The sequence below is a fragment of the Rhincodon typus genome, chromosome 2 (genome assembly GCF_021869965.1).
Source record: "Rhincodon typus isolate 14 chromosome 2, sRhiTyp1.1, whole genome shotgun sequence".
Lineage (NCBI taxonomy): Eukaryota > Metazoa > Chordata > Chondrichthyes > Orectolobiformes > Rhincodontidae > Rhincodon > Rhincodon typus.
Genome location: NC_063333.1, coordinates 59,767,703 through 59,782,903, shown reverse-complemented (window position 1 = coordinate 59,782,903; position 15,201 = coordinate 59,767,703).

Below are 15,201 nucleotides of genomic sequence, written 5' to 3'. Positions count from 1 at the left end.
TGGCTAGACATCATTTAACACAATAATCATGGTTATTTTGTTCTGCTCTAATTTAGTTCAGCCTCTTTTGTCTTGCTGGTCACTGGTTTTTCACGAACATTTGAAACATTTCTTTTACTCCATCATAGGTAATCTCATAAAAGTCTTTCTGAACATGGGTTCAGCCATGGGTCTAGGAAGCTCATTAAAATCTGCCGAGAATTGCCTGTTGACAGGTTGGCTGACAGCTGTTGATCCTGGACTGGTTGTTTACTTGAAACTAATGAGACTCCTTCTGATTTCTGAAAGAAATTGATGTTTGAACTTCCATGCTGGCTCAAAAGAGTGTTGATTGTAAACTACATACGTATTTTCAAATCTTTCACATGTGTTATGCTGTAGTGGAACTTATAGCATTTCTATGCTTCTGACAGTTATTTCAAATACACTTATTTCATAATGTCATCTCTGAGGCCTGGAATTTCTGCTTCTTCAGCCAAGGTAGCTGGTTTGATATGGTAATGACCTGAACACTGGTATCTAGCTTCAATTAAATAGGGTGTCCATCGACATAAACAGATTCTGTTATTCCCAGATCACTGGGACCAACAATGTCCCCTATAAATGCCTCAGTTATTACTTCTAAAGGAGATTACTCTCCTGAATTAAGGTTATTGCATGTTTAATCTCATCCTTTTCTACTCTGTGACAGTGTGATACTTCTGCTCTTAACTGTTCAATTTTGAGGTGATGCTGTATCTTAAGAAGTTTCAAAACCATAAAGTCAAATTTTGCATTCTGTATGGTCCATCTCTGATCTTGAACCTGTGGTAAGTATGAAAGTTTTTTCCATTTCTTCTCAGTGCGCCAATTAGTCTTACTCCTGTAAAGTTTTATTAAATCTGTATCATTGCAAAATTGTTTGTAATCTGCTGCTCCTAAAGCTTGTATTCTTTTTTCATGAATGCCATTTTAAATTGAAATACTATGACCTTGCCAGACTCTGTCTAGCATTCCCTTTATTCGCTAAGTTATTTTTAAAATGCTGGATTACTGTATAATTGTTTTAAATTCTTTAATAAATTACTCAAAAAATTTGGTACTTTAAAATAATTACTGGCTATTTTGTTGTAATTTGCTACTTTTAGTTTTGTAAATTTGTTTCTTTGTAATTCTGTACCTTTATACTGCCTGCTAGGCTTTCCCACATACTTTGATTATCAACATATTGGCTACTTGCTTCTTCATTTCTTCTGCCTTCTGTGACCAAAATTAAGTTTTTCTGCTACTTCCCAGGGTTAATTGGACATTTTTGTCCTTTTCATGGACTAAGACACCAAATATTTTCTTCTACACAAATTATTGAATAACTATCGCAGACTGCATCCAGTATGAATCTTACAGACTAAATTACACTTTGAACACTAAGTCTCAACCATTTTAAGTCGTTAGTTTCTCCCGACTTTTCATCTTCTGCAAACCTTTTCACGAGATTGCTTTGGTAATCCTCTTTTCGAGCCGAATTAACTTCAGATACCTTCACAATTCTGCAGCCCTAGTCTAAAGGAGTTTAATTTAGATAAATATGAAGTGCTGCATTTTAGTAGGGCAAAGAAGGGCATGACTTATGCACTTAATGGTAAGATCCTGAGGAGTGTTGCCGAACAAAGAGAGCTTGAGGTGCAGGTTCATAGTTTCTTGGAAGAGAATTCGCAGGGAGTGGTGAAGAAGGCATTGGTACGCTTGCCCTTATTGATCAGTGCATTGAGTATAAGAATGGGGAGGTCATGTTGCGGAATGTCACAGGACATTGAATATAGAAGTTTTAGAATTTAGAATTTATTGTCATGTGTACTTTTACAAGAAAAATACAACAACAAGTGTTATAAGTCGCCTTACTATGGCGCCTGTATTAATGGCAGAAGTCATAAGTAAATTCATAAGTAACAATAAAAAGTAAATTTAAGACAAAAGTTCATCACAGTCCATTCAATGGCTCCTGGTTTCAGAGGAAACTGATCAAAAGACGAAACACACAGCTGGAATGAGACCATTAAATGCCGGGACGAAACTGACATGCCGGGCCGCTGGAAAAACTGGGCTGAAAGCCTTCTCTGAAGAAAACCTTTAGTGCGACAAGTCCGTCACCCTGGACTACAAATGCCACAATGGGCCGTTGGAAAGCTGGGCCGAAAGCATCTGCCGAAGAAAACGACACCGGGAAAAGACCACCAACCCGGATGAAGACGCCACCCTGAGCCATCGGAACACTGGGCTGGAAGCGTTCACAGGAGGTTAAGCTGGACCGCCGACGAGACCTCAACACCGGGACAAAACCGCCACGCCAGGACACTGCTCCGCAGGGCCGAGACCACCACTTTGGGCCGCCGGAATCCATCTCATTGCTAGATAAGTTGTTAAATGAAGGCAAGATGAATTTTGCTGTTTTACTATTAACTATATTAATCAGAACCAGAGAAGGAGAAAGGGAAAAAGTGGAGTAGATGAGCTACTGGCTCCTGGGCTATGGAGCCCGCATGCTGCGCTGCTACTCCACTGCCGCCATCTTGGTTAGGCCACTTTTGGAATACTATGTTCAATTCTGGTCTCCTGCTATAGGAAGGATGTCGTGAAATTTGAAAGGATTCAGAAAAGATTTACAAGGATGTTGCCAGGGTTGGAGGGTTTGAGCAATAGAGAGAGGCTGAATAGGCTAGGGCTAGTTTCTCTGCAGCATCAGAGGCTGAGGGGTGACCTTATAGAAGTTAATCAAATCATGAGGGGTATGGATAGGGTGAATAGCCAAGGTCTTTTCCCCAGGATAGGGGAGTCCAAAACTAAGGGCACAGGTTTAAGATGAGAGGGAAAAGGAATCAAAGGGTCAACTTTTTCACACAGAGGGTAGTGTGTATATGGAATGAGCTGCCAGAGGAAGTGCTGGAGGCTGGTAAAATTACAACATTTAAAAGGCACCTGGATGGGTACATGAATAGGAAGGGTTTTGAGGGATATGAGCCAAATGCTGGCAAATAGGTCTAGATTAATTTAAGATATCTATGGATGAGTTGGACTGAAGGGTCTGTTTCCATGCTGTACATCTCTATGACTCTAAATTTCGTGACCGAACCCTTCACTGCCTCTTGCATCTCTGCCTCATGCAACCTCGTTTGGATGGTTGCAATGCTGTCTTTTACACTTCCTTACCTGCCCTTTCTGAATTTTTTTATGCTGTTGTTCATTAAGTTATTCTCTTTTCCTTTAGATATCTCTAGTTTTACTTTCAGAAGCCTTCTAAAGCTCCATGCATTGCCTCTACATGAGATCTTTTGTGTTTTCTAAGTGTAGTGTGGCTGCCTTGTCTCTCTTTTTCAAGCCCAAAATCTTGCCCCAGCACTTATTACTAACTTCTGAAAGGTATCTACTCTTTGAAATGCTGAGTTTTCCTTTCTGCTGCTTTCATTGGTGCTGCTGCCTCTCTCTGTCAGTAATTGTGTTTCAGTGCTGAATGACTGTCTGTGCAATCTCAAAATGATGATGCTCTTAGACTCACTTCCTTGAATTTTTTTTGGTTCTTCTGGGGCTTCCAGAGTTCTTGGCTCGTCTCATCATGTGGGTCAGATCCACACCATTGCAGCCAAGTGGTGTTTTCCTAAATGACCATGACTGGAACCTTGTGGTATATACTGCCTCTACCAGTATGAGCTACTGAGTAAGGATGCTTATGGTAGTTTGTGGCCTTCAATCCACTTTTTGTCTTTTGGTTATTAATGGTAAAGAAATAGAGTAGAGTAGAGTGTCTGTAGAAGAGGCACTGTTCCTCGATGACAAGGAGGATTAGTGCATAACTGCAATAAGTACAATTGCATTTTGTCAGACATAATTACTGACCACAGGGAGCTGACGCAGATACATCTGCTCCCTCTAAAAGCTTGAGTTGAAGCCCTTGTCATCGCCCACTGGCTATGTGTTATGTAACTGGAATGTAACATGACTTTTAACCCTTTCAGAGTGATGACCTTATACAGCACTAACATGCTAGAAAAAGCAACGTACGACAACACAACAACTCAGCTGAGGGAAATAATTTTTTTGTTATTGATTGCGATGCTCAAATCATTCATTACTGACTGCAAACGTCAGTTAACCATCTTCTGATTGCTTGGAGATCTCCAGTGAAAATTTATAAATACTTTTACTTTGCTTGTGTCAATAGCTTAAAACATTTCCAATGATTTGTCACTCTTGAGCATTCTAAATTGCTGGAGTACCTTTCTCTTGGGCCAATGCTGGACATTATTTTCTTTTTTTTGATGGAGTGAAGATATATTTTCTCTCTGAAGATTCTATTGAAGTAAATCTTCCATGACCTTTTAGAGAAGTGTGGCTTTCTATTGCTCTTAAACAAGGAACCATTTTTATAAATAAAAACTATAGAGGCAATTCAGGGAAAAATAAAGACTCGCTACCAATAGAAGTTCCATTAAATATTTGTACCCTTTGAGCTAATCTAACGGACGCACTCAGGGAAAGAATTATCACATCAGACGCAATGATCCTGCTGCAGCCTTTGGTTGAAAGTGTGAAAATTAAAGAAGTGGAATTTTACAAAACAGTAAAGAAATTATTTTCAAAATCTTTACTAGAAGCATTGAAAACCTGCTTTGCATAGTCAGAAATGTTTGTGTGGGCCCCGTGGAGATGCATGTCACTGTCAGATAACATACAAAGTAGCCTTGCCACTACCCACGCAAGAACTCTCACACTTCCTCTAGAATTGTCTTTCAGATAAATGGGCAAATGCAAAACCTATAATGTCCTACCACACGTCTGACCAGAGCACTCAGAAAGTGTCTGTTTCTGAATAATGGTGGGATGCTTTGCAAGAGATGGACAATAAAAAGAGCAGAATACTCTGATCTGGTAAAAACAGCTCAGTCTGTATTGTATTTACCAAGCACCACTTCTCCTGTTGAAGATATCTTTTCAACAATGAAGCAGCAAATTACTGCAGATGGTAGAATCTGTGCTGAAGACAAAAAGTGCTGGAGATCACAGTGGGTCAGGCAGTATCCATGGAGAGAGAGCAAGCTGATGTTTCGAGTCTAGATAACTCTTCATCAGAGCTGACATGAAATGTGGAGGGGACAGCATTTAGAACGTTTTGGACTTCATATTGAATTCAGCACCTTCAGATTGTGAACACATTCCCATTACTTCCCTTTTCTCTTTCACCATGTCCTCTCTCCCCTGCCCCCGCTCTAGTGGGACTATCTGTTCTTTCCAGTCTGGCAGTTAGGCACACTCTTGTGTTCTGCCAAGCTCACATTCTGATCACTTAATCTGCCCTATCAACACCCTTTCTCCCCCAACATCCCCCTCACCCACTATAGCATAAATGCTGTCCCCTCCACACTTCATGTCAACTCTGTTAAAGAATCATCTAGACTCAAAATGTTAGCTTGCCTTCTCTCCATGGATGCTGCCTAACCCACTCTGATCTCCAGCACTTTTTGTTTTTTACAATGAACTCAGCTTGGGCACCTGAAAGATAATGGACCTTACTTTTTTTTTTTGCTAAGCGTTAATTTTATAGAATTTCATGGAATGTTTCTCTCCAAAAGACCCTGTGAGACTTTTCCCCAGGTTGTCCCAAACTCATGTCATTAACTGCCTATCTCACCGTTATGGTGCCCCGCATGTCCGATGCTAACCCAATTCTACCACTTGCTAAACCTGGACTAGATTCCTTGGATAGATTGACATTGTGACATTGTTCACTGTAGGGCAGGGTCAATACTAGAAATTCCAAAGGTGAGCTTTTATTTGCAATCATCAGAACATGAACAAAGACTGCATTTTGCCCCCACAATGCAAACAAAATGCTTGTATGATGATCAACAAATACTTTGCAGTCCATTATCAGCTGATGCGATCCAATTCTCATAGAGTCATACAGTCATACAGAACGGAAACAATCCAACAGTCCTTCGGTCCAACCAGCCCATGCCAAACTTAATCCCAAATTAAACTACTCCCACCTGCCTGATCCTGGCCTATATCCCTCCAAATATTTCCTATTCACACACTTATTCAATCTCTTTTAAGTGTTGTAATTGTACCTGTATCCACCACTTCCTCAGGAAGTTCACTCCACACACAAACCATCCTCTGCATTAAAAAATTTCCTCTCATGTCTTTTATAAATCTCTCTCCCCTCACCTTAAAAATGTATCCCTTAGTCTTGAAATTCTCCATCCTAGGGAAAAGGCAACTACTATCAACTCTGTCTATACCTCTCATTATTTTATAAACTTCTATCAGATCGCCAATCAACCTCCTATGCTCCGGTGAAAAAAGCCCCAGCTTGATAATATCTTTCCTGTAATTGGGCGACCAGAACTGGACACAGTATTCCAGAAGAGGTCTCAACAATGTCCTGTACAACGCCAACATGACTTCCCAACTCTTATACTCAAAGGACTGATGAACGAAGGCAAGAGTGCCAAATGTCTTTTTAATCACCCTGTCTACACATGACAGAAACCACAAAGAATGATGTACCTGCACCGCCAGGTCTGTCTGTTCTACAACACTACCCAGGACGCTACCATTGATTATATAAGCTCTACCCTTGTTTGTTATACAAAATGCAATACCTCGCATTTATCCAGATTGAACTCCATCTGCCATTTTTCAGCCCATTGACCCATTTGATCAAGATCCCGTTGTAATCTTAGAAAACCTTCTTCACTGTCTACTGTGCCACCAATTTTGGTGCTGTCAGCAAATTTACTAACCATGCCTTCCATATTCTCATCCAAATCATTTATATAAATGGCAAACAAAAGAGGACCCCAGTCCTCCAGTCCAAAAACAACTCTCACCACCACTCTCTTCTACTGGAACTGGGTGTCAGTCAAGTCATGACTGGCTTATAGCACTCAAGGCATCTGAGTTTTCTCCTGCTGAACGTCCTCAGCTTAGTCCTTGGAAGATTTCCTGTCCTCACAGTTCCTCAACATCCAGCTCAACCCCTCCTTGCTTGTTCCAATTGTGGACAGTTCAGCATGCTAGGATGATATAATGCACTCTGTCTGGAGTATATTGGAGGAAACCCCGAGACATGGTGGAACTGTATCTTCAGAAATCCTACTGTCTGCTCCACAGTGGCTCTGGCCGAAGCAAGGTGACATTCTGTCTGTGCTTTGCATCAGTTAAGGGATTGTGTAATCAGCCATTTTAGCAACAGGTAGTTTTGTTCTCCTGCAACCAACATTGCATGATGTCTAGACCCTCAACCGCAACAAGAACGTGAGAGTGCTCCAGGCTACGGGGGTTGTGGAAGGTTACCTGAATATTAACAGCATGGAAGACTATTAATGATCTGTATTACACTGTTATATGGACCATTTGGTGAGATGTACATACAGGCAATTGCACCCTGGATCTGTGGGAACCCAGCTGTGTTTCCAAATCCTAATGCTGGAGCTGCAGCACTCACCACATCACAAGGAAATGAAATGAACCGATGTAATCTTGTACAGACAGCACAGGTCACTGTCCTGATGCATTTGAGGGTGGACAAACCACACAGGTCACTTTCTCCCCGGAAGGAGTCTGGTGCTTAGAATTTCAGTGAAGCTATGCCTATCATAGTCACTGGGAGAGGATGGCTCCATGCTCTTGGCACAGTTCTATCACAGTGACACTACACCTTGCTCATTCCAAGGAAGTGGGTTTGAGGGTGAAAGACTGTGACTGTGTCGTGGCCCCAACATAACTCCGGGGCAATACAACTCTGCCTGAGCTACATGCTTGTCTGCCTCCAAGGCATCTTGCTGCTGTTCCTGACCTTGCTGCTGCTCCTCCACCATCTGCCTTCTCCTTCTTAGCCAGGCAGCCGCTGTGATGTACAACCCATTTACAATTGACTGGGTCCGTCACTCCTACTGCAAATAAACTGTATCGGGAACTTGGTCAGGATGGTAAACTGGCTGCGTGAGCAGCAACTAACAATATATTGGGATTATTCCATGTGCTCTGAATCTTTCCTACCTCAGCTTCACATCAAGTATGAAAATCCTCATTGCATACAATAGTGTATTTCATCATACGCAAAGGTGCAAGTGCAGATGGAATCAATTGTGTTCCCCACAGCACCCTTGGAGGTGGCACAAAAACTGTGTTGGTCGTGGGGGGTTATACACCTCTTTTAAACTTGATGATGTGGATTTCTGTTTCATTGAGTTGTCCATGTGCAATTCCAAGGACCAACGATGAACAGCATTACTGACCAGGCTTTGAACCTCAAGTACATATGCACTGCATGCCTTTCATATGCACAATAACACAATTGCAAATGAAATGTAGCTGCATTTTTCAAGTGCATGATGATGCTTTTGTCCCTTTAATGTCCTCCTGTCTGGCAGAAGTGGACTCTACAATTTTTCCCAAAAAATGATGCCACAATGGGCATTATCATAGGCATTTTCCAATTGCTGGTCACTTCTTGTGAACAACGGATGATAGGAATGCAGCTAATGGGGGCATGGATACCCTATACACCTGTGAGTATGTTCAGTGACAGACCACCACAGCATCAAAATTGTGAAAAATGTGACTCGTGATCAATCAGAACAGGTGGAACTTGATTTGTCCTTTTATTGCCATCAACTGGGACCATAACAGTTTTGAGGAAGTGGCTTGATAGAGAGACATGGATTACCTGCAAAGTACGTTGGTATGATGTTTGGGAGAAGGCTGATGTAGGCAGAATAAGAAGGTTTTGCATTTTAATGTGGCATTTTGCTCACTTTTCTTTCCCTCATCAGGTATCTGTACCTCTTGTAGCACCATTAGCAAAAGCAATGCATTGCACTTCGACCTCCTCAGCCATTTCCTGCTAATTATTCTCTTTTTCTCCCACCCACGGGAAAATCATATTCTTGTGAGCCCTTACAGACTGCAGCATCATGATTGTATCTGGGGATTCATGTATGGTGAAAACCTAAAGCTGTCTTGCCGCATTGAAACTCCATCTACGTAGTTCCTGATTCTGTCATAACACTTATACAATTCTTCATTTCTGACTCCTGTTATGTTCCATTAGATAATACAGCTGAGAAAGACTGATAATGTACACCTTCACTCTTTCCTGCTTTACTTAGTTGGGGAAAGCAGAGGCCAAATGTAAAGGGAGTAGCTGGATTAGAAAGCTCAACTAAAAACACTGCCAAAACAAGTGTGCTTCAGTTTCCCAATGTGCTGTTGGCCTCCTTTGCCATGAATGGGTCTGAATATTAGAATTCAGCCTCTAGTGACATGTCCACAGACAAGACTGTAAAATCCTCTCTTTCCTTTATGCAACAATTGTCTTGGTACAAAATGTATTGTCAGTCTTTAAGGGTACACAGACAATATTGTAATCTTGTTGGATAATGTAGAACAGACGATCTTTTCCCCAACTTTATAGTCTAAAATAATAAGGAAATGACTAACAAAAGAGGATGATCTGTATCTGTCCTGTGGCAATTTTACACTTCATTGAACAGGGACTGTTCGAGCTGAAATCTTCCTCTCTAATTTTGCTGACAATAAAATACAGTATAGTGACTCGGTTCTAAGTATTAATAACTGATCTGTAACAGGATGGGACACAATTTACAAAGGACCTCACAATTCACAAAGACACTGCAATAATTCAAACAAAATTCTGGATCTTTGAAAACCAAAAACGTAACATGTGTCCCTATCAATGTAACTGTCCGAGTTCTCATGGTAAGTGCTGAATGATATGACAAATCTTCTCCTGTCAACCCCATTAAGAAAATCCTCAATATTACACATTTCATCCGGAAAAGAAGACCTGTACAAACTGAAGTCGTGAGCAAAACAATGAGCAATTTCTTTGCTTGGCAATGTACTGGTTATTCACAGCAGATTGATAACTGTTGTTGCCTGAATAATGAGTGAACTGAAATGTATTAGAACTGATATAGGAGAAATTGCACGAAGTAATTAACCAACACAAAAAGTCTCCCATGACTTTGTTTATGTTTATATAAAGGTTACACTGTTAGAAGGGGTAGTAGCACACGAGAGCAGAAAATGGTCGTATATGGAAACTATTTGAATATTGAAAATATCTAGAGTGCAGTTGGTAGATTAGGATAGGAATTGGTGCTGGTTGATAATGAGAAGTGAATGATTGAAGCTCAGCAGCCAAATTCTCTTTTCCATTGAAATCAAATGAATGAAAGCACATTTATTTGAAACAGCTGAAAGAAGAACTGATGGTGTTAACAGATCTGTGACCAGGATTGATGATTGTCTTTTCAACTTCAATGGCTTTTCAAAGCAGTAACATTTTACGTACCTTTCATTAGTAGATTGACTCGTTCAAGTTTTGTATCGTTAGATTTTGTCCCCATATCCTGCAATTTTGCTAGTAGCACCAATCTGCTGTGGACACTTTTTCCATTGACATCAGCAGATCTCAACTATGGCTAAATTTATCCTGCACAGTATATATATCTCAAAGGGATTTCTTCCAGTTCACTCAATGCTTACTGAATTCCTTCATTGGCAAATATTTTCTTTCAAAAATTATTGATTTGAAGAGTGAAATCTGAAAGATTTTGAGATTCTAACCATTACAGCAGATTTAACTCTTAATTTAACTGATTCCTCAGAGTGATTTTTACCAACAATTTCTGGGTCCTGGCACCTGATTAAATGGTCACCCAAAGCCCGCAAAATACTTTATGGGACTGGCTCATCCAGATTCCCAAGGACTGCCTCCGGGATCGATGACTGGTGGAATGTAAATGCTGAATTAGTTGTATCATAGACAGTGAGGAAGGTTATCCAAAATTACAAAGGGATCTTGATCAACTGGGCCAATGGGCTGAGGGGTGGCAGGTGGAGTTTAATTTAGATAGATGCGAGGTATTGCATTTTTGTAAGACGAACAAGGGCAGACTTACAGTTAACGTTAGGGCCCTGGGGAGTGTGGTAGAACAGAGAGATCTAGGGGTTCAGGTACATAGTTCATTTAAAGTTGCATCGTAGATAGACAGAGTGGTAAAGAAGACATTTGGCATGCTTGCCTTCATTGCACAGGCCATTGAGTTTAGGAATTGAGATGTCATGTTGTGATTATACAGGATGTTGATGAGGCCACTTTTGAAGTATTGTGTACAGTTATGGTTGCCTGCTAGAGGATGGGTATTATTAAATTGGAGAGGGTACAGAAAGGATTTACAAAGATATTACCAGGCCTGGAGGGTTTGAGTTATAAGGAGAGGCTGGATAAGCTAGGATTTTTTTCCCTGCAGTGTCGGAGTTCGAGGGGTGACGTTACAGAGGTTTATAAGATCATGAAGTGCACAGCTAAGGTGAATAGCAAAGGTCTTTTCCCTAGGGTGGGGAGTTCAAAATTAGAGGGCATAATTTTAACGTGAGGGGAGAAGGATTTTAAAGGGACCCAAAGGACAACTTTTTCACACAGAGGGTAGTTCATATGTGGAATGATCTGCCAGAGGAAGTGGTAGATGCTGGTACAGCTACAACATTTAAAAGACATTTGGACAGGTACATGAATAGGAAACGTTTAGAGGGATATGGGCCAAATGCAGAGATATGGGACTAGTTTAGTTTGGGAAACCTGGTCGGCATGGACAAGTTGGACTGAAGGGTTTGTTTCCTTGCTGTACGACTCTATGACTAAATGAATGGCCTTCAGCACTGAAATCTTGATGAGGTGGATGTTGCTGTAGCAGCTCAGGAAACATGAATGTGTTTCAAATCGGGATGGGGCATTTTAATTTGACTTTTCAGAATGTCATTCCGACATGGACCCCCACTATTTTGTACCCTTCCCTCTCTCTCCGCTCAGTCTGCCAATTCAAACTTGACAAGATACTGTTCTTTAACTTAGACTTTAGCTATCAGAGTAATATAGATAATATTGGATCAGCTGCCTGTTGTACATCTCTCCAAACTTTAAATTGTGAGGTGTGTATAACTGTTGACTGTATAGATGTCACTCCTTTTACATTAACCTCAAAAGCAAAATAGGCCTGAAAGTATATTTGTAGCACTTTGTATGAGACGGCGAGCTGGAATTAGCTCATTGTTTACAATGCCTAATTGAATTTTCCCAGAGAACTATGTATACAAGAGAAATAAAAACATGTCCATCTCTCTGTGTCCAATAATTAGGTTTTTAATATTTTAGGAGTATAAGTAGGAGAACAAATGATTATTGGACATTAGTTTGAGCTGCTCTCAGTATATTCACAGTTTTCTTGTTTCGTTTTCTTGGTAATAAATAAGAATGCATCACTTCACCTCAAAGTTATGCCCCATTTCAGTTAGTTTCAATTTAGTCAATGCTTCTTCCACTCTTGCTTTCCATTGATATGTGGTGCTGTAGATGATATCTCGAAGTATGTTGCAATTTGCTTCTACAATCTGCATTGGGAATACCTGGGACAGTTTGAATTGAATTGCAGAACTGGTTGAGTGCATGCATAATATGGCTAATGACGATCCAAAATTGCCATTTCCTGAATGACAAAACTTCAAGAGTTCCATCTTCATCATAGTGCAGATCAGAGACTAATCTGTATCACAGTTAGCACTGTTCAGAGTCATATCAGTGGATAGTCAGATCCAGCTAGCGTCAATGCTCTGCCCTTGGTTGTCTCAGGAGATCTTGTGAGATGATTTGTTCTGGAAGAAGTTGAATACATAAAGCTCATGGTTGCAGCAAACTTGAAGGAGCCCCTGTCTATTCTCATTTATTTTTCCCATGTTGCCATATCCGAGCCATATCGTGCTTCATGGGCCAAACCCATTTTTCATTGAAATCAGCCAATATTAACGATATTCTAAATTGCACGCTTGTCTGTTGCGAAAGAAAGTGTAATATTATTCGGTGTGGAGCTGGAGGAACACAGCAGGCCAGGCAGCATCAGAGGAGCAGGAAAGCTGACGTTTCTGGTCGGGACCCTTCTTCAGAAGTCTAAAAATAGAAAATGCTGGAGAAACTCAGCAGATCTCTTATCACCAGTGAAGTAAGAAAGTTAACGTTTTGAGTCTGATATGACTTCTTTCGAAATTCTAGTGAGGTCTTGTGACTAAATATTCACTTCTTCAGAAGGGTCTCGACCCGAAACGTCAGCTTTCCTGCTTCTCTGATGCTGCCTGGCCTGCTGTGTTCCTCCAGCTCCACACTGTGTTATCTCTGACTCCAGCATTGGCAGTTCTTACTATCTCTGTATTATTATTCAGCTCTTTTTAAATGGAAAGCTTTAATAATCTTTCTTAGACAAAAATGAATACAAAGAACTAAATGTTGCAAATATCTCAAATGACAACTTGGTATAATTTAGACTTGTGAAAGATCAATGCAACAATTATCTTCACAGCCATTGGCAATATCGTTCACCCTCCGCACTGAGGTTGCAGGTTTAGCTGCAGAAGTGAAAATTTAGTCACAAAACCTCAATAAAATTTCAAAAGAAGTCATATCAGACTCAAAACGTTAACTTTCTCACTTCACTGGTGTTACGAGATCTGCTGAGTTTCTCCAGCACTTTCAATTTGTAGACGTTACTTAAGCACAACAATCTCATGGATTGTTTGTCACTGATGTTCAGGTAGGAACACTGTCCCTTGAACATCCTGGGTGGATTGGACCTCAGGCTCTTAGCTGTCCTCACCTCCTCCTCCTCCTCCCTTTTCTTGTTTCTTGTCCTGCTCTATGTGACCTCTGTGCATTCTCCAAATCATACTGTATTTGAGAAATCATGAGGGTTTCATTCTGCCAGAAAAGATAGTAAGAGCCTAAGATGTTGTATTCTTAGGGCTGAAGGTGCCTAACCAGTTCTTTAAATCTGATCAAAATAAATACGAGAAGACACGTGCTTTGATATGAATAAAATTTATCAGCTTAATCTAATGCAGATATATGCAAAGGAATGAGTGAATCAATTAGTTTAAACTACTTCAGATATATTTAACAGGTGAAACCCACTGCCTTCTGCCCATTAGGATCTCCTGGGTGATGGCTGGCACATGGAGCTCTATCTCCGTTTCCACAGCACCGATCCAATACCAAAAGTCCGTGGGGCTGGTCACCCGAACCCCACTCCAATGGTGTAAGTTCCCCTTGGTGAAAGCTCTCGTGACCTGGGAAAGGGCCCCAGTATTAATCCTATTCTGAATCTGAGATTATGCGCTGTATTGCTATTTTGAGTAATTTCCCAAGCATTCCTCTGTGCTTGGTATTCACAAACAAATCCAGGTGTTACTGCAAGGCAGCCTGTTCCCAAGGCAAGGTCATTGACAGCAAAAACAAACTGACTTCCTACCCAACTGTTTTTTCATGTATTTTCCTTCAATTACTTATTGCAATGTCCAATTAACTGTAAACCATTAACAATCTGGTTTGTAGATAACATTATTTAGCCTAAAACTACGGACGCAACTTCTCCAAAGTACAGGGCATAACTCTTGAGTGCCGAACCTTATGGCAGCTCAAACTATGAAGAGAGATCAAACCAGGAAGAGAAATCAAGCTAGCTATTATTGTACGATATCTGGTTACAACTGGCTTATATAGAAGCCTCGCAATCAATAAAAAAGCTTTTATCATTTATCACACCACTCTGTACATTTTTTCAGCTTGAAGAAAAATAAGATTTACTGAACACTTGTCGAATCATTGCAACATCCAGAAATATGAACTTCTGACAACAGTTGAGCTGTAAATGGTCTATAAGTAGGTCCCTTTATATACCATAAGTTAGAGGAATCTTTCCAGCCACAAAGAGAAAGTACGACCTGGAACATTGTATTCAAAAGCGATAGAGCTGGTGCCAAATTAGTGTTGCATGCTGACTGATGCTAGGAATCAGGAATAAAGAACATCAATCAGCTGGAAAACTAAGAATCTCAAAAGAACAACTGTTCAATTATCCAAGCCATTGGTAACCTCTACTGTAATGGCCAGAGTGTTGTTCATCAGTCCCATACTGATGTGATAATCTTTTCATTCAACTTTTACCCTTTGGGACTCTCTCACTTCTAATCTGTGAGTAGATGTGTTGCATTACTGATTCTTCTCATGCTTGGTAATTAATAAATTTACTCTATGTTAATCTAGAAAGAGTTAGTTAAGTTAACTCCTTTTAAAGGATATGGCAGAACCTTAAC